This window comes from Diuraphis noxia, unplaced genomic scaffold (assembly GCF_037042655.1).
Source record: "Diuraphis noxia isolate RWA-SAM2 unplaced genomic scaffold, SU_Dnox_SAM2 contig0004, whole genome shotgun sequence".
NCBI lineage: Eukaryota > Metazoa > Arthropoda > Insecta > Hemiptera > Aphididae > Diuraphis > Diuraphis noxia.
In genome coordinates, this window is record NW_028301714.1 from 40,500,137 (window position 1) to 40,522,355 (window position 22,219).

General features: G+C 25.2%; 1 protein-coding gene across 5 annotated transcripts in view; it reads right to left on the reverse strand.

Moving 5' to 3' along the window:
- The window catches only part of LOC107163488 (potassium voltage-gated channel protein Shaw-like), a 198,981-nt gene extending 176,889 nt beyond the window's left edge, over nucleotides 1–22,092 (reverse strand). For all 5 annotated transcript variants that reach the window (XM_089227879.1, XM_089227883.1, XM_089227884.1 and 2 more), the window contains exon 1: nucleotides 21,489–22,092. The gene's annotated coding sequence lies outside the window, so the exon portion shown is untranslated. The remainder of the gene's footprint in view (nucleotides 1–21,488) is intronic.
- Nucleotides 22,093–22,219: the final 127 nt, after the last annotated feature.

Genomic DNA, 22,219 nt, shown 5'->3' on the forward strand with positions numbered 1-22,219 from the left:
TTTAATTCTATAATTTTTAATATTACCTTAAATTTAGAGTTAGAGTGCAAAGAATAATGACAAATTTTGTTTTTGGTTTGTTCTAGGACCTGGATGAATCTCCCCAAACATATATGTATTTTAATAAAATACGTATCCGAAAGAAAAAATTTCTATAAATTCGTCAGTTTATCTATTTGTCTATTTTTTACAATAATCGTGGAAAAAAATAACACGAACTTTTGATAAAACGATCGTTTGTACCTTATATTAAGTAGATACTATTAAATGAATTGTTTAATAACAATGTTTGACATAAAGTTAGACTTCCTCTGCTCAGAATCTTTTTCATTGTATTCATACATAATATAATGTTTTATCATTGAATTCAAATTTAACACATCCCTTACAGTGACATAAACAGATTACAAAATGTCTAAAATCTTATTTTAATTACTTTATTACGGTATATCTACCTACTATGCAGTTCCATGACTAAAAACTCAGATTTTTTTGAATAAGCATAGTACATTATTATTTTAAATCCAATGTAGAATGGATATTTTTCAGTGACACCGAAATCATGTTCATGTTGACAATCACTCCACCCCAACAATTTCACCAGTAGTGATATCACTACACAGATTCGTGAAAGTTCAGTATATGAGACGTATTGGTGTTCGATTGAGAAAATAAAGCCGTTTGAGTGTACTCGATACGTTAGACGTATTGATTTTCTCGAAATACTAATGTTATTTACAGGCTGGAGTATATACATTGGATAGATTTAAAGAAGATATTATGTGCATGTTTAGACTAGAGGTTTCTATTTCATGCGTAGTTAATTTATGGATACACGTGAAATTAAAATTCACGTATACAATCACATGATTTAGTGAGATTAATTACACGTGAATTCATGAATTTAATTTCACGCAAGTAAAATTTTTTCATTAAATCAATTATTTATTATTACATTTAAAATTTTATTTTAAATAAATTTAATATATTCCAATGATTTCCTAGTTTCAAAATAGCGGTGATTAGTAATCAATAATTATTTATTATGAACAGAATATTCACGGGTAACTAATATTTTAGAATGTGGTTATTTTGACAAATGTTTAGTATGAAATGTATTTATATTTTACATATATCTAAAAAATTGAAAATATATTCAATTTGAATGTTTAAAATGTACTATCATACATTTTGTTATAAAACCACCAGTCCCATCATTTTACGATGATACTATTTATGAAACATTTATTTTTAGAATAGTAGGTACAAATATTCTTAGTTTCTAGTTTTTTACGGAAATTATTTACACATTTTTTTTAAATATCTTATTAAAATTTAATGAGTTTAGTAAATATTATATTTTAAACACACGTGAAGTAAGTATCCATTATTTACTAATTAATTACACGTGAACTAAATTCACGGATTTTTAAATTTAAGAACACGTGAACAAAAAATTATTGATCACGTGAATCTTAATTCATGTTCAAATTCAAGAGTTATAATTTAGACATCAAAATAAATACGTCATATTAATATATTATATTGACCGTAAAATGGATACATGTATAAACAGTGCGAGATCGATTCTAAAAATACCGTTTTGAAAATCGATTGCCGTACAACATTAAATCGAAACAATAAATATTTATAAGACTTATACTGTGAATCACGTCCAAGTGAAATTCATTCATATCAAATGTTTGAATCTACCTATCGTATGATAGAAAAACATCTGAGAAAAAATGATTGTTTATTGATTTGCACTTGGCACTAATATTTAAGTTTGTTATTTTTTTCATTAACAGAAAATGTGAATGTAAATTATTTACTTTTGTTTTTATAAATGTGAAAATTGTCAATTTTAAATAAATGAACTACATCTATAAAGTTAATGTTATACTCTGAACAACTTAAAGAGTTCACATTAGTATTCTGCTCGTGTTTCACAGAAAAAATGTACTTAGGTAAAATTTTAGACAGAAACATGTTTTTGAAGAAGGTGCACGGGGATGAATTCTCTAGTTTTCCATCATACAAGTCAAACGGTAAAATAGTTATAACAAAACTTGCTTCGTTATTATTCGCATATAAAAGTATGTTATTATAAAATGTATATAATACTGCTGGCATATCCAATAAATTAATTATACACACTACCTGATTATGTCTAGAGTATTAAAAATATTATGTTATTATAGGTATCTACTACGATTTAATTGATATTTTAATATACAGTAACTTCATTTAAATGTTTAAAATTAAATACTGAGTATCATAGAATTCGGGTGAAGAAATTCATATACTTAGCACATAATATGCATCATATATTTTACTGTTCAAATAATAATCGTAAATAAAGCTAACAATTTATTATTCTTTTTTACTGTAAAATGTAAATATTCCAGATAATAATACCTTGATTATCATATAGGTAACGTTCAATAATACATTTTCTTTGGTAATTTATCTAAGTAGTTATACTTAAAAAAAGTTAGAAGAGAGACACTATATTATATATAACGATAAACAATAATGTAATATTGAACAGCACCGGTTAGACATCATATATGTATTTGTTTGTGAAAATAATCAAATACGACATTGACAACGTTTCATTTACGAGTATATAATAAAATAGTGAAATATGTAATATAAAAATTGTTTTGGTAAAAACAATACATTTTTTCATTACCTAATCAAAAATAAACTCGTCCGAAGGATAAGTTTGTGAAGTGTTTAAATAAATATATTTAAATCTAATATTAAAACCTTTTTTAAATGAAAAAATTTTAAGTACTTTTAAAAAGTATTGAAATATATAATACGTATTCTAAAATTGTTTTATTGTATTCCTTTCCATTTAAAAATATATATTTTTTAACCCTAAAAATAGTTTTTGCATACCAAAATAATTTATTTTTCTAATTAATTTAAACTTTATTATTTATTGTAGTATAAATACAATACATATCTGTATATTTTATAGATTGACGACACATAATAAACGATAGTTATACCAACTATTCTAAAGCTGCGATCAATAATTAGCAGACCATAAGATATATTAATAAGACATATATTTTAACAATACATAATAGATAATAAGATGCATTCTAAATTTCTAAAACTTATTGAATACCTACGTTGTCAACAATGTATTTGTATCCATATTATTATAAATACAAAATAAAAGTACGCTTTATTAGACCGTAAAATATGTTGTAACTACAAGAGTTAAGGCTTGATGTAAGTCTACCAATTCCATGTTGATATAATAAATTCACATATATCTAAATAATTAGGATACATGCCACATTCCGCTCGGTTTTTATGGGAAATATTAAAATCCCTGTATGGGTGGGTGTACATATTTGTGAATGATGGGCATGATTAGGTAGGTAATATAAATTATATAAACAAAAACGTCAATCCTTGAAAGTAATACTATTTCTTCGTTGGTATTGTCTACCTATAATATAATAATATTATTCTAAGGTCTACTTTTTATAATATTTAATGACATAAAAAATTGTTATAATTTAATATTTATACCCACGTCCCACTGTGTCAAAAACAATAATATTTAGCTTATTTATAGTGCCATTTATGAGTTTTTTTAAACTCAATTTAGATTCTGAAGAAGCGATAAATGTGTTAATATCACAATTAAAATAATAGATATTGTTTTTTTCAATAGTTTTGTTTTTGTATCTCAAAACATTTTTTCTAAAAAATAATGTACTTTGATCGCATCAACTTTGATTTTTGATGGAGGTTTTTAGAAATCTGGTGTTTTTTTCATATTTTTGATATCAAAATTAAAAATTTTCAATAGTTTTCAAATATTTGTCAGGGTGTCCATAAAGATAGGTCCACTAATACGATACATCTAAATATATAAGCTGTGATTTAATTATTATATGGATAATAATTAATAATTAAATAAATATATTAACCATGTAATGAGCATATTTTAATATTTTATATCAATTGATGAACAACAAATAGTGCGTGTTGTTTAAGTGATTATTACTATGTAATATCTATAACCTACTTGGATCCGGCAAAATAAAATGTAAATTGCAAGATTTCACAGTTAAATTTTCACAAGAATAAATTGTATATAGTACAATTACAATAGTGAAATGTTAACATTTAAATGGTTTATATAAAATTACGACCATTCCTGGTCAGCTATTACATATTCATAACGCCTATTAATGAAACCACGTTCTGCGGTTATTGCATGTTTGAAAGTTGAAACCATTTGATGATGATTACATTTTTATAATGCTTAGCCATTTAGATTTTTCTAATTTCTGAAATTTCTGTAGTCTGCGAATATTATAATTAGTAAATAATTAAATTGGGATAACTTGTGAGGATAATATTTGAAAGATTATTTTATTTTTTTCAATATTGTTAAAAATCAGAAACTTGGTCAACTGTTTTCATATTTAAACCACATTGTGACGGACGATACATGCTGTTATCAATGTAGACCACCATCACAACAATGTTTTTTGTTCATTATTAATAGGTAAAACTATACCTTACCATACCTCACTTGATATGTTTTACGCGTGGGTAAGTACACTATACTATGTAGTAAAATTTCAAATAACTCTAACCTTTCATAAACAATGCTGGATATTTCAAAAAAACTGAGTACATTAATTTTACCATAGAAATTATATTATAATACAGCAGATCACTTTTGGTATATTTTAAAAATCATTACGCAGCTGCTTCAAACCTAACCTGTGTAAAGTCCTTCTGGAACGTAAATAATAATATTATAAAGCCACACTAGGATTTTTTATATTTACTAGTATGATATTAAATAATAATAATAATAATAAATTCGAATCAATGAAATAAACAACTATGGTTTAGGTACTTGGATTTCGCTTTTGACTTGCAAAAAAATTGTATACACATATTTTTTAACATTCCTCTAATAAACTGAGTAGATTTAAAATTGGTTTCTATTTGATATTCATACAAAAATTGAAAAAAAAAAAACAAAATTGTTTGTACACGTTTAAGCGTGACTTTATGTCTAACTAGAAAATTTGTTTAATAACGTAGAAACAATTTGTAATTTTTAAATTCTTCTGAATAATTTTATAAACTCAAAAATGACGTTTGTCTTCTTTGGCCAAACATTAGTTGCAGATAATTTTCATTGGTCAGTAAGAGGAAGTGATTTTCGGCTAAACAAATGAAAAAAACATAAATAAAATATATAGATACACATATTTTTAACATGAAATATGAACACGATTTTGAATTTGTAATTATTTCCTCAATCTCTGTTTTTTGGATCTTTTGGCCATCAATATGGATTTGATGAGCACTTTCCAAGATACACAAATGCAGAGTTACCAGTGAATCTATCTTTAACCTTAATCACACTACGATGTTTACATGGGATTTCCACCTTAGTATTTGGCTGCACTTAATAAATACATATATTATGCAATGTTGAAAAATAGGTTGTTTCTTATATGATATTCGTACCGGATTACTTAATTTAATGTAAGTGTTTCATTTTTGTTTTATAGCCTGATGATCTTTTTATTATAATTTAGAACTAAATATGACAACGTTGGCGATATTTAAAAATTACTGCCATAGTAATATATAATTTTAAAATTAATTGATATTCGTACATATTTAGCAATGTAATATAATATAATACACGGTGGTAACAAATTCACAAAAAAACTGCATGTAACATAATTTAAGTGTAATATAAATTATAGTGAATAATCACTTGATGAGGTCTTCTAATATTTTGGTTTATTATTAAGTTTTTGTACATGAGTTCAAATATTGCATTATTTTCCTAATAGGTAACTATTTTTTATGGGTGGCCATGATACGTTGTGCTACCTATTTGATTTTTTTACGCAGTGCTTGATTATACGTAAAATAACAATGGGCATATTTGATAGTATTTGATAGGGTAATTGCTTACATAGTGACCGATCCCACGAGTAGGTATACTTACTGAAAAATGACGTTTAATTTTTTTCTTCATATTTTTTACACTCAAATAAAAACCAACAACCCTTGGTCACATATTTATGGAAATCATCGCGCGCGATTTAACGACGACTTGGGAGAGAAACGCCTCCACGTCAGTGTCAAAAATTTAAATTGCATTTCCTGCGTGAGAATAATAGTATTTTTCCACCACTCCGAGGCTCATCTATAATAATGATAGTATACTTACGCACTCGAATTGCTTTCACCAGTAAATATATTATTATGCATGTACAAATTATTTATAGAGCCATAGTATACATTAAGTAGCTAAAACCTATATGTGTATAACACCGTTGCTTTTGAGTCACGCGCAAAAAGACGTGTCATTATGTAGTTCACGTTTCGAAATTATTAAATTCGCGAATAAAACACACGCTTGTATAAGTTATCAGACAAAGTATTATAATATAAGAGTGGGAAATAAAAAAAAGGGTGAACATTATTTTTGTCACGTGCCTGAAATCCATTTTAGGTAAAATTTACGACAAGTTCCGCGAGTGTTTACAAATAATTTGTAATAACTCCACCGGTTTTTTTTATAACAACGATATTTTTAATTAATCGAATTGTCCCATACCATAATTTTTATTAATTGTTAGAAGAATAAAATAAAACTTAGTTAAAAATTAACTTGTTGAGTTATTATTATAAATAACTAATGTAAAAAATTTCAATGTTGATTTTCTTGTCAATGTTTGGTATAATTGTATTTTCATTAAATTAAGAAACATGAAATTATATATCTATCTGATAATGATTAATACTTCTCCTTCTCCTTTGCTTATTAGTGTAGTCCAATAATTATTTTACAAATATTATTTTAAATGAAAATAAACATTTTTGCGTAACGCAAAATATCCACAAGTTCAAAATTATATAGTATAATAATTATGAAATAATTAACTTTTTAATTGAATAATTGTCATATTAACAAATACTACAACCAAACTAATTAATTATAATAAAAATTATAACCGTTATTTCAACGTACGGTAATAATTGCAATTATTAAATCATTTAAATCTTCGTGGAACATGCCAAACGTAAAATATTCAAGATATGGACTCTTAATTTTTAAATAATTCGATTATAAGAAATGTTTTTAACATATTCTTTTACTCTTAAATTTGAATAAATAATATTATAGATATTGATGCAATCTTATAGATTTAATTTTTCATTTATTAATCTCGAGAACCCGGCTTCTATGGCCATTAATTATGATAATTACAGTTGTTACTGGTGTGGTTATAGATATGTTACATTTGAGTTATAATAGTATATCACAATATTTATTATAGTTAATATATTATATTGTATACTAATTATTTTATATTTCTAAATGAAATCGAATATAATTATAATATAGGCCATGAGTTTTGTAAAGAGAAAATTATTTTCAATATTATTATATAATGAAATCTGATAAAGGTTCTCCTAAGAAGATATGAGAGGGCAGGCATTAGTGGATCTTACGTCTTTTCTCAACGATGTGCAATAACGGTGACAGACCAACGTTCGTGTGATTATACAGAGATGGTAGGTTGGCGCAGTCACATATCGACGTAACTTTTGTTTCGGAGGAAATTAGTCATACAGTCCTAGATTGTAAAGTTTTAGGCACTATACAGGTAGCCTGCACAAATATATAACTTTTTGTGTTATGTTGGGCCAGGCAGAACCAAGTCACTACGGTCATGGGGAAAGATGGGCCTGAAGAAAATATAATCCGACAATGCTCCAAGAGTTTTTAACATCTACCGAAGACTCCATAACCAGAAAGGATGTAGAAGCTGAGGTAGAAAGTATGAGTACTTTTCTAAAGAAACCCTATGATAGCTGTATGTCTAAAGGCAAATATAGTAGAGGAAAATTGAGAGGATTAACCAATGATGGGACTTGAAAGAGGCCTAGAAATTTAAATTAAATGTTCGATACAATGGAATTTAGGTTTATTAGGTGTTCACTATTATATTTTGATAAGTACACAACAAACATATCATAAGTAATATTGTCATGTATTGTATACATTATAGCTATATAGACAATAATATTATATTGGAGAATTTAAACAAAGATAAATACCAACTCGATAAAAATTTTGCCCAAAAATTAAAAAAAAAAATAATAGGTTTCCTTGTATAAAATAAATAATTTGTAAAAATAAAATTTTTAGCACATTTAATTTAATTTAAATTAAATCATAAGATTATAAGCAATATATATCGAAATTTTTATTTATTCAGTTCAGTGACTATGTATACAGTAACATTAGGTACCTATTTATGTTATAAACTCGAACAGAGGATACTGAATGTATTTTTAAATATATGTATACGTTCACATAATAATTTTACAAATAAATGTAGAATGCTGATACATTTTTAAAACGACCATGTATGAGGCAGAACATCAATGTTAATATTCTTATGTCCTGCTATATGTTTCCACTCACTGTATTGTACTGATAAATGATCTAATATCGTAGTGACGTAGTATTAGTCAAACTTATATGGTTGATTCCATTTTTTTCTAACAAATGTTCCTCTATTCCGTTTCTTACAAATTATTTATTGTATAATGTATATATATTAAATTCAAATCAAAAAATCTTTCATGTCAATGTTACTAAAATAATTATTGTACAAATATGAAATCTATCGATTATAATATATTTTTAACAATTTTTGAATATTTACACCAGCAGTATACCAAATATTTTTATTTTTACGATTCGGAAAATCAATATAGGTAGACTCACGCGTAACACTCAAGTGACTAAAACAATTTTTTTCCTTCATGATTACCGAGCAGATAATCGTCATTCCGTATCATACAAAATATATATATATATATATATATATGTAATTTTAATTGTAAATTATTAACATAGATCAGTGAAGCTGAGGTGACAAAAATATTTCCTATATAATGTCGCCAGACACACGGACGCGGGCAGTCCCGTTGTGGCTGAGTGAATCGGCGATTGTACGTGTGAAACGGCGATCGTAGTACGGGCTAGGAAATCTGGATTTATTGAGTGTTCTATATGTGTTTGTTTTAATTTAATGAAAGTGTTTCCGACCTGAAAACCTGAGTTGAATACTGTTATTTCAAGCCTTCTTTGTTCATACCTGCATGTATATTGAAACAGTCCTCAGACACACAGACCTATAGTCAATGAAGTTTATTTCATGCTGAATAGCGCTACGGTCATAGGTTCTAATAGTAATTTCCAATTTTAGGAAACGGACGTAGAAAAGACAAACGCACACCATAGTACCTAAATAAGTTGCAAGCGCTATTCTGAATTTATTCTAGAGAAAGTCACAAAGTTAGAGTGAACTAAAGTGAGGCATATAGTTGGTTCATCGCGTATTAGCTAATACAGGTGATACCACATGAGTTATTACTATTTATCAGTCCTGTTGTTTCGAATATTCAGTGCTTTGAAACCAGTTAATTATGTGGTTTGTATTAACATAAATCAATAAAACAACTATACAAGAGTCAACGTTTGGTCTGTTAAAGTGATTATTTTACATCAAATTATATACTAAAAAATATAAGATAGGCCTCAAGCCGTGGGATTCTAAACACACCCTCGAATAAAATGAAAAAAAAAAGATTTACAAGTGGGTGGTGGGAGAGGGTAAATCCCAGAATCATCAAACATTGACCAAAAAAGTTATTTGCTGCAAGTATAGTTAATTTTATCACGTTTCACATGACAAACAGTCATTTATGACAATACCCTAAGATTTTCTTTCGAACTAACCATTCTGATGTGCATAATTTGCGCTTTAAACGTTCAAAGAACTTTAATCATCTCTCGAAATTAGTTTTTACTCTTTAACTGCGTTCATGATAGAGAGTTTGGAGTTAGTACGCAGCAAACATCAAGTCGAATTTTATAAATAAGAAAAAATAACGCAATAGTTAATTCGTAGTATATTTTTCAGTCTTTCTCAGTATTCTACCGCATTATAGCGCGTAAAAAAAGCAACAAATTGTACCATAATTCTGGATAGAGTAATTTTTTTTTTATTTTTTTTTTTTTTATAATCTCTAAATTCAAAGGTATTATGATGTATATAATTCCATATGTTATTCTTAAATTATGGTCCATGAAAAAACGATCGAAATAAAATAACAATTAAACAAGTGCAACCTGGAAAAAGGAACTTAGTGTTGCAATGCTATTATATGGTAAGTAAGGTACCTACACGGCTACACATCTTGTTATATTTTCTCTCAAAAACCCGACCAAACTCTACATGTAACGTCAGCCGTATGAATATGTAGGAATGTCCATCATAGTGGCCGTTGATATACTTCAAAAATTCCATTTGCGTTTCAGTGTAAATTTAACAAGGTTGAAATAAATGCTTTTCACTTAAACACGTCGTTCTAGTAGTAGCAGTCAAGTTTCAACGCGAAATTGGATAGGAGGTCGTATGACTCAGAATTCCCTGGTCACGTAATGATATTTTACGGTACCGAACGGATTTCAAGAAAACCTTTCTATTTTCATGTTTCCTACATTCATCATTCGACCAATATGTACAATAATACATTCAGTAGTTATTTTCGATATTCTACAGTTCACCTAAAAGTGTGAGCAGTATAATTGTTATTTATTTGGTCTACAAATTAAAGAAAAAAATGATAAATATACATTGACTGGATCGTTATTATCTTTGAATACTATATCAACGTTTCACAATTCTATACTTAATACCGAGTGTCCTGGAATATTTTTTAAATATTTGTTTAAAATGGTTTAACCAAATCATTGGCTTTTATATAATTGCTTATTATATTCAATATCCTCAGTAAAAGCATGTCCATTAGGTAAAATTACGCCCTCATTACTTAAGTACATTATAAAGATAAAATAATAATATAATATGTTTTTATTTTTTAACAATACATAACTGATGCAATGTTAATGTTTTTTTTTTTTTTATATATATGCTTTAAATTAATTAATTAATATTAAATTTATCAAAAAAATTACGTTTAAACTAACGATACATGTTTCTAATTTCTTTAATAAAATTTAATTAATTTTAGCGTCATTTTTACGATAAAAGTTTAAGAATATATGATTATAATGTTCATTAACTAATCACAAGTTATAGTTGTTACACTCCTAACTCTAGAGAGTGTAACAGGAAGACTTAATAATAGAAGTAACATTTGTGCTAAATGCTAATCAATATTTGAAATTGTTTTATTATTTATATATACTATATAATTTACAGATACTTGAACTGCATGGATAATACCTATAACATTTTTTATTTCTATTTTCTCCACTGAAATTTTTTTTACAAAAAATGAAATCTTAATCTGATAATTTTTTTTTTTTTAATTCAAAGTACTTAGACAAATTGTTAATCTGATTTTTAGAAATATGTTCTTTAAAAAAAAAGAAATATATGTTATTTATTTTATACTTAACAATTTTTGGTACTTTAATATTTTTCTTAAGTATATTTGATCCAGTTGTATAAAATATAATACATGTATTATATTTACGAGAAAAATGTTATAACTATAATGAGAATTGTATATTTATTTATTTTTCAAATTTGATATAATATATAGGTACCTATATATTAAAGCATAATATTAATGTATTTTAATGTTTTCTAATGTACTTGAATATTTTTACTTTAAATACGATAAATTAATTTAAACATTATTGAGAGCACTTTCATTAACATTAACTATCATAAATACTATATAGAATATAAAATCATGTATTTATATGCATAATATTATATTATGCCTTACTAAAAACTATTTATGCCTAGTGCACCTTCTGCCTTCATATGATATTTTGGCGAGGTATTTAAATATTATTTATTTTTATAAATCACAAACAACTGTACTAAAAATATAAAACAATATAATATGCTTATTGTATAATATAAGTGGTATTGAATACAAATATATAATAAATATCTACGTATACATATTTTTAAGTATACGGTATTCTATGTATAATATATATATATATATTTACATTAGGTGCAAACAGTAAGTTCAGCTTACACGCCTTATTGTTTTTGTACGTACTTATTATTAAATATTGGAATTTAGTCCCAGAGCACAGTATATAATAATAACAATGAAAATATAGTGAATGAATTTGTATTTTTGTATACTTGTATAATATCAAATAATGAAATATATTTTGTTTAATGCTTCCAAAAGGTTAAATACGAATAAGGATGAAGGTATTCTATGCAATACTTGTTGACAATTATTAATTTTCCTCTTGACAATAAAATACTCTAAAGTTGCAACCATTAATCTACAATTCATTTTTTATGCACCGAATTCTAAACGGCATTTAAATCGTACCACATTTCCTGAAGCGCTCAGTTTGTAAAAAACAAACGCACGTAATTGTATTGTCTATAAAATTTAATATAACTAACTTCTTAAAACGCTGAATGAAAAAAAATAAACCTGAAGATTTCATTAAAATTGAATTACGTTATTGCGTTTACGAATAACAAAACATATAAATACAACCACAATAGTAATATTGTGAAAGTTTCATTAAATGCTCGCATATACGATATGGGTTATCTCGAGCCAACAAAACGTACTACGAAAATGTGAATATAATATATATATGATAAACAGTATATCATTAACCGTCACCGAGTAATTATTAACATATAGTTTTTACATTCATTATTTTTAAATATATAACTTAAGTAACGATATTTACTATACTAATCATTTAAAATTATTATCAGGTGCTATAAAATAAAAAATATATATATTGCGATTTGTAGCCGTATGATACTTGAATTTTATCATACGATTATAATTATTTAGAAATAATTTATTTTAAAAAATAGGTTGAATTCGTCACCTTAATTGAAATTTACTTAATAGTATTGTCTTTCTTAATAACGCCGAGTAGTTGTCATAGCAATTTTAATTTTCCAAAACAAAATAGTAATCAATTAGAACATTATGCTCTTAAGCTCAAGTTTTTTATTTCTAGATCTTAAAAGTAATAATATTACATTTAACAATAAAAACAAAATAAATAATTATAATATTAAATATTTGAGATAAAATTACATCATTTTATGATGTGAAATTATTCGTTCATGTATCATTATTTATGGAAAATAACGCCAAACAAATAATGAAGTCAAGTCAATATATTAATATCGTTAAATATCATAATGTCCCTATATTGCCTATACGATACGCCGTTCAATATACAATATTATAATATTATAAAGTTTTAAAAACTAGGTCAGGATAATGTATAGATAACAGAAACCAGTATTCTCGACTTTTGGAACATATAGTATGGAAAAAAAATATTAAATAGATAAAAATTTGGGATTATGAATACATTAAATATGTTTTCGTTTAGTCGTAAATTAATTTAAAATAATTTTGTTTTTAATTTTCAGCTTTTTTCATTATTATGGGATTTAAAAAGGGTTAAGTAATATTAAATTTAAATTAAAAGTGGATATTAAAAAAAAACTGATAATATTACCGTTTATACTTAAAAACGAGGTATGTGATATATTACATTAATGTAATATGCATTAAAATAGACTAATCATATTTATATAGAAAGATGAATGAATCTACTTAAGAATTCATAGGAATGGAATAGATAATGTAATTATCTAAAATGATCAATAACCTAAGAGTTTTAAATTTCCACAATATAAGATATAGGGAATAATCATAAGATATGAACAAAAAATATTAAGTTATTTATGTTAAGGTTTGGTCAACGCCATTATAGATCATTACTATTCAAAATCTCGTATTCTCGTCCATATACAATGAACATTATAATATACGTTATTTGATCCATAATAGTTTTATGCTGAAAGTTCTTAATAAAAAAAAATATATACGACATACATCAATACAGCTTACTGTACGACTTCGATTTTTAAAAATCGTCCTGGGTGACCAGAGGTTTATAATATATCAAACAAAATATATACATAAACATAATAAATACGACATACGTATTCCTATTTCTCTCATCCAATTGATCTGAACCAATTAAGTCCGATGCCCGCTCGCACTCCCTCACATCACAAAACATATTACAGCTTTACAAAATATAGCTGTACAATATACATACATACTTGTGTATCTGTTCGCGGGCGCACGCTTGTGTGTGTATGACGGTATTAATCGAATTCTCTACTCCACGACCCGCCCCCGTCATTTATGTATAGTAAAACTAATCTCGTTGTATCGCATTTTCGTTCAATCGTCGAAGTCCAGAGCCGGTGCACGTAACGTGTAAACAACGTTTTATAATATTGTATATTATACATAATACAGTGTTTTCTACACAGCGCAGCTATATCCATATTGCCCCGATTTAACCACCCTACCCTAGCACCACCGAATACTTGTGAATTAAAACTATATATTTACCTAATATTATAATGTATGTAAACAATGATAAACAATGTATTATACATAATATCGAAGTGATAATGATGTTATACCATATTATAATAGTATAATATTATTATGTACTAACTATATTTTCAAATTATATTTAATTCATACTCAATAATTATCCAATGTAAAATTCGTTATTATTAGATGAGTACAGCCGTCTGAAAATATATTTGTTAATCACGTAGAAGTTATTTTCATTGGGTAATTAATATAGATGTTTATTTTTATCATTTTAAAGTTAATAATTTGCTAATCAGTTACTCATCACACAAATAGAATAAAATTTGTTTTATGATTAGTTTTAAATAGTATCCAAGTAATAAAGAATTTATTTTGTTATTGTAAATTGTATCTAAAACCAAAAAAAAAAAAATATGCTTATTTAGAATAAATCTTATATAATATGAAATGTAAAATACTCAGTTAAAAACTATTTTAAATACAAATGAAATAATACGAAGTTTATATCAATGACTACCCATGAACATAACACTGGCTTTTACAATAGAGTAAAACACGAGCAAAGAACACAGATGTATATTTTTTTTATGATTCTTTTAAAAATTGTGTATATGCGTAGTAATTAATGATATTAACCATATCTACTGGGCACCAAAATACTGATTATGAATTATTGTCATAACAACATATTTATTTAAAAAACATTAACAATAGCTTAAAAAAAAAAATTGACACTTTAATGCTCACATTTCTAATCTCATCAAAAAATATGTGCGAATCCGCTTTTAACTCAAATCTCTGTGGGAAACGTTATGCGTACTTATTATTACCTACTTATTCACCATTTATAACTTACTAACACATTTAATAAACTAATGTTCAGAATATAAACTGTGTGACTTTTGTTTTAGTTTAATCATAATATGTATATATATATATATGTAAAAAATAAATATAAATATTATATCTCCCTAATATATTATAATAATTTGATATGATGTTATCAGTAATAAGAATTCATACTCTTATCACTGATAATAAAAACAACATTCATTTTTAAGAATTTTGTACGTAGAAATAATAAAATTTTATAGTCGTCTCTATTTTATTATTTTAGGTAAGTATTTTAGACATATAATAACTATAACATAATAATTAAAATGTATTAAATAATAAAACTATCATATTATTTTAGCAACACAAGAATTTTTTTATTATTATCACCTACGTTATTACATTATATACATATAATATAATAATAAATATTATTTATAAGCATTATCAAATATTAAGTATATGTTTTGAATTGATCTCGTTGGTTGCTAAAATCCAAGGCTAAACATTTTTTTTTTTTTTTTAAACTAAGTAGCTCGTAAAAAGTTACATTGTTTATAAGTTAAATAAAAAAATAAAAATAAATAGTTAAGTGATAACCCTTTGTTGTACATTAGCAGTCTAGAGAGTCAATGTAATGGATGTGTTTAATTTAAATTCATTGATATAAAATGTTTGTAAACGAAAATTGTTTCTGAGTGAAAAAAGTCCATTATACTGTAATATTAATTATTATTAATTACATTAATTTGATGAAATTATTGTGATTAAATTAATTCATTTTACTATTTGGCACTCGTAGATTAAATTTATTTGTGACAAAAAAATTGCATTTGAAAATATTTAATGTAATTGTATATATGAAATATAATGATATACTCTAAAAGTGGCATATACCCACAAACAATATCTTTAAATTACCAATTAAAAAATAATTAAAACCGTTATTCTTAATTTTAATATTTAATTTCGTCAAAATAAGAACTTAAAATGTCTGTAAAAAATAACTATAGTGATATATTTTTGATGACAGTATGAATTATTTATAAGAATACTTGTTATAAAATTGTATTATACTTAGGTATAGAAATTGAACATTTTATAGTTTTTTTTTAACTATAATAACTAAAAAAATAAAAATTATAATACTTTAAATTATAGGTAGATTTCATAAAATCAATTTTTTCGAAAACTGGTTTAGAGTAAAAATCTCAGTATTTTCTTATTGTTTGTTAATATTTGCTGACACTTTTGAAAAAAAATTATAAATTATTTAAATCGCCAACTAAATTGACATTTCCACTAGAAAATACGATGTTGAGAAAAATGTAATCATATTTTTTTTTTTTTTAATTTGCTTTTTATTATAAAATAATTATAGCAAAGCGATTACAATATAATGATGTAATTTAATCATTTACTGTCCTAAAACGCGATACATTCATAAATGTATGCATAATCAATACATTCACCGCCCCACTCTGAATCTAAAAATTAATACCTACTTAATTTAATTTAAAGTTATTTAGATTTTTTTAACTGAATATGCCAAATCAGTAATCATAAGATTAGATCAAATAATTCGATAAGAGTAACACAAAAACATAAATATAATATACAAGAGTACTTTACAGAATAAGAACAGAAAGAGACACCACCTAATGGCACAACCTTCTCTTCTAAAATTCTAAAATTATGAAGAATAATTTTTGATTAGTTAATTTATAAAGGATCATGGCGCCAACACATCTTTATACTCCAAGCTGTGTCACCTGTTAGTGTTGTTTTTGCGTGGTTTGAAATATATATATAGGCGAGAATGATTTAAGCATCTATAGAAATTAGTTTAGCTATAGGTACTTGTTGTGCAAAATGCTTCATCACAAAAATTGTGAAAATGTGGTTGATTATTATTGTAATACTATTTTTCTTACAACATTGTGGGTCATATAAGAGAATCTTTTGTCAACTTTAATTAATTATGGTTTAGGTTTCATTGGCAAATATTAAATTGAAATATAATTAAATTTTAATTAAATTTTATATTTAAGCTATTTATTCTATATTTAATATCAATTTAATTCATATCATAATACTATAATGATGGTTTCATTTGCGTTTGAATTATAACTATTCAATTATTATTTACATTCATAATTTTATTCTATATATTGTAAATTATGTTTTTAATTTAATTTAAATTATAATTGTATAGCTTAGACTGTAAATAATATTTATAATACACAATTATAGTTTGTTTGACGTTATATACTTATTTATTAAATCCAAACATAAGTATAATAAGTGAAAAGTTGAACAAAATTCATCATAGCACATTTGAAAATAAAAACTATTTTAAGCAGCGGAGCTATTTATTCAGCCCCAGGCCTGTACATATTTTGTATTTTCCATAAATTTTTTTTTAAATTATTCACTTAATTATAATATGCAGTATAATATTCTTTACGTTAAGAGAAATACTATGTAGAAGACCAAAAAAAAAAACTTATTCAAAGTACTATAATTTAGAATATTATATCTAGATTCATAAAGTTGCCACCTACGAAACAAGTTGCTCTCTGAGCATTTTATTCTGCACGAAAAATTCTTACATAAAAATATTTAAAAATAATGACATAAAATATTGTTGTTAAGTAAATATTTTATTATAGACCCTAAAAAAACCATAATTTAACGATTTTGCCTAATAAATTGAGTGCAAATCCCGTTTAGATAGGGATATATATATATATATATATATATTACTCACATATGAACTCTAGTTTTTATAAATTAAAAAAAAATTATTTATTTGTCATTCATGAACACTCGTTCGATTTCCAATTTAAACGTGAGACATTTTTTAAACGTTAGTATTTCTACTGAGTAGTTGCTAACAATTTTTTTCCTTTGCATCTATTGATGCCTAAATTATGAATTAAAATTTAATCAGATATTCATATTATAATAAACTGTTTGCCACTATTTTCGTGATAATATGCTTCTCTATATATTATATTTAAATTTACCCAAAGTACCCTTACGAAATACAAGGGCAAATTCTATAGACGTATTTAGCAATAAATAGAGAGTGTACGAGCATAATATGTTATAAAGTAATGATTGATTACAGTAAATCAATGACCTTATGAAATATTAATTCTGTCAAGAATAGGTATCCATTTTAGATGCATTTTACTTCTCAGCCTCTCAGCGTCAACAAAAAAACCACCATGACCTCAGATTTATTGAATCATTAAAACATAACGTCATCCCTCATATAATATATAAGTACATATTACTAATTGATACGACTGAAATGAATTACATATTATTTTCTGTCACTACTTGCTCACGCCCACGAATTGTTTTGTTAAATAATAATATATAGTTGGAGATAATAAGTATTTTAAATTGGTTAGAAGTTTTCTTTTTGTACAATTCCAAACTAATCTCTATTCGAGTATTTAATGAATCACGAAAGTACTGACATACGTGTTATAAATAATAAAATAACCATATTAGATTCTGAACGAAGTGATGAATATATTGATTTTACAATGATGTGTGTATTTTTTTGTTTTTGTTTTTGTGTCTGTGTAAAGCATAACTAGTCGAAATAATGCTTCGATTTCAAACTTTGGGGGTGGTTTCCGATGTAAAAGTGAATATCCTTGGTGCATTATACAGGTCAAAAGTAAACATTTTCCAACAGTTTTCAAAAAAATCGAGAAAAACAAAAAAAAAAATGACAGAAAACGGGAATTTTTACGCAAAACCAGTTTTCGAACAAATCTATTTTTTTATATACCTAGTTGTAATTCAAAAACTAATCACTGTAAATACTTGAAATTTCACCAAATGTTTATGTTAGTGTTATCTATATACAGTTTAATTTTCACAAATTTTCGACTTTTTTTGAGTTAAATCATAAAATCTTTTGTGTTTATAACTAAAGATTAAAAATACAACACTAAGTTTTACGTACATTTTCCTTCAAGTAGCTATAGAGAAAACTCGAAGCGTCATTAAAGGAAAAATTTTAAGTGCGTTTGAATTTTAAATTTTTACAAAATAGCGTAACGATAACGATTTATCCTCAAACGAGTCAAACGAATTTAAATATTATTTGTAATTATTCAAAAAGTATAAGTCGTAGATACATTAAAATTTCACAAGTTATTTAGATTAGCATTTTCTTTACATGATTTAATTTTCAAAATATTTTGACTTTTTTTGAGATATTTATAGACAATTTTTTTTGGCCCTATCAAAATACTTGAAAATTTAATACAAAGCTCCTCATAAGTTATTCTTATAGTAATTAAAAAATAATAAAAATAAATTGGCTCAATTTTTTTTTATTAGCATTTGAAGTTCAAATATTGACTTAATACGTAAAAATTACGGCAATTTTCAAATTATCTTAGATAGAAATTCATAAAAGTTTTTCTTTTTATATTTAAGATTTGAAAATTTAATACTAGTCTCCTAACATATTTTTACAATTATTGCAGTTGAAAAATAAAAGAAATATGTAGTCACAATTTTTTTTTATAGGCATTTACAGTTCAAATTTTGACTAAATACATAAAAATTACGGCAATGTTCAAATTATTTAAGATAGAAATTAATAAAGTTTTTTTTTTTTTAATTCTAAAATTTGAGAATTTAATACAAGGCTCATAATATATTTTTACAAAAGCAGTTGAAAAATAAAAGAAATATATAGCCACAATTTTTTTTTACATGCATTCAAATTTAGGTACCATCAATGGATGGTCTCTTCATTCAAGACCCCTGTCCACACTGATGTAAATAATTGTAATTGTAATATAAGTTATTATTTGTTACTTTATAATATGTATTATTTTATATTTTCTATCTAAATTTAATCACTTGTACTTATTGTAAATATTATTTTACAATTTTCTAGCTAAAAAAAAAAATAATTATACATTTATACATATAAATTAATAAAGAACAACAAATTAATAAACCCTTTTTGTGCTTATGCTATTTACAATTGTTTATTTTGGTTTTAACTCCGAGATAACATAAAGATAACCATGTATTTGTTTAAAAAATATTATAGTAAGTATATATATATTTTTTTGTTATTTAGAACAGACCATAACTGATCAACATGGGAAAATCGATATCAACCACAACCGGTGGTATTGGACATTATTTGGTTAGGTACGTACAGTGGGGTTTAGTGTAACAATTCATTGATAAATTATCTATTTTCAGCAAATATATCAAATTACTTTTCATGTTAATCAGGCCTTCCATTTTCGTTTTATTTAAAGCTTTTTTCATTAAAGTATATCTACTTAATATAAGTAATTTCAAATTTGTTAAGGAAAATAAAGTCATTATTAAAAATATCGTACAAAATCGGTCATCAAAAATACGATACAGCCCAATAAGTAAGTGAGAAACAATTTGAATATATTTATCAATTCTCCGATAAACGTATAATAAGTTTAAAATAACTATTAAAATGCGTTATATATTGAGTTTTTTTTTAAAAACCTTTCCATACATTATACAATATACATAATTAACTTCAATCCTGACCTATTCCATATTAAATTATCCACATGACATGCTTTTCGAATTTTCTAGTTTGTCGTTGTCACAAATATAGAGTAATTGTAGTAGGTACACAATATTAAATAGGCAAACATTTCACATCCAAAAACTTTCATACTCATATAAAAAATATAAGATAATATGTCATTTATCACGTCATAAGCTTACGAAAACTAGAAACATTCGATTATTTTTTACTGTCATGTATTTCAATATTTGTATTAGCCGACAAAACGCCTAAATAAGACACTCGTATTTAATGGTTGTATTTAAACAAAACAAAAATTGATAATATGGAGGTATTCAACATTATTATTAAAATATCAAATCAATAATTTAACACCAGCAATATGTCAAACCCTTAATATTTTATATTACATTAATAATATTATGTGTTTAACATATGATTTTGTTTTTATTAGAATAATACAAATATTTTATAATTATGAAATATCGATTACCGATAGTGCAAAATATATGAATTATTATTTGCATAAAATAAAAGACTCATCATTAATATTGTTTAGGTAAGTAATTAAAAAATAACTTACGTTGACGAATGTGAACATTATTTTCTTTATTTTTTTCTCATAGTCCAAAATAGTTTGAAAAATTAACAACATAAATTACCTAAATGTGTGAACATACTGTTATGACGCAACGTCTTCTTTAAAAGGATAGACCTACAATTAAAAATTACGTTTTATAACTGAACGCACTTTACGTAATGGGATAAATTTTAACTTCAGCAGACGGTTGTTTCGAGCCGGTGTATTCGTTCGGTACTGGGGACTTGTACCTCATAATGGAAGTCGCCACCAGCGCCGTCACCGTTCTCGTGGTCCAATCGTTCAGATTTTGGTTACTACGGTAACGTTTTCATCATTACACTAAAACAATTTACGGTAGTTGAAGGTATTATGGTTCATTTTATGATACCACTGTCCGTATAACATAGTGCGGTTATTAACAATAACAATAAATTTTTATTATTTGTTGATAATTATTTATTTAAAAACTCAAATTTCTGTAATCTTTGATTAGTGAACTTAAGTATTGTGAATCACTGTTAATATAAAAAATTAGATAAACACATTTTCGATAACGAACAACAAAAATTATAAGACAAAAAAAAATGTCAGGGAAAGTAATAGAATATTATGAATTCGATTAAAATATGTTAAATTTATAAACAGAGCAAAGGGCATAATATTAAGGATTATATTAATATAAAATAAATGAAAACAACTACAATACTTAATTCATGGGATAAAAAATAAAT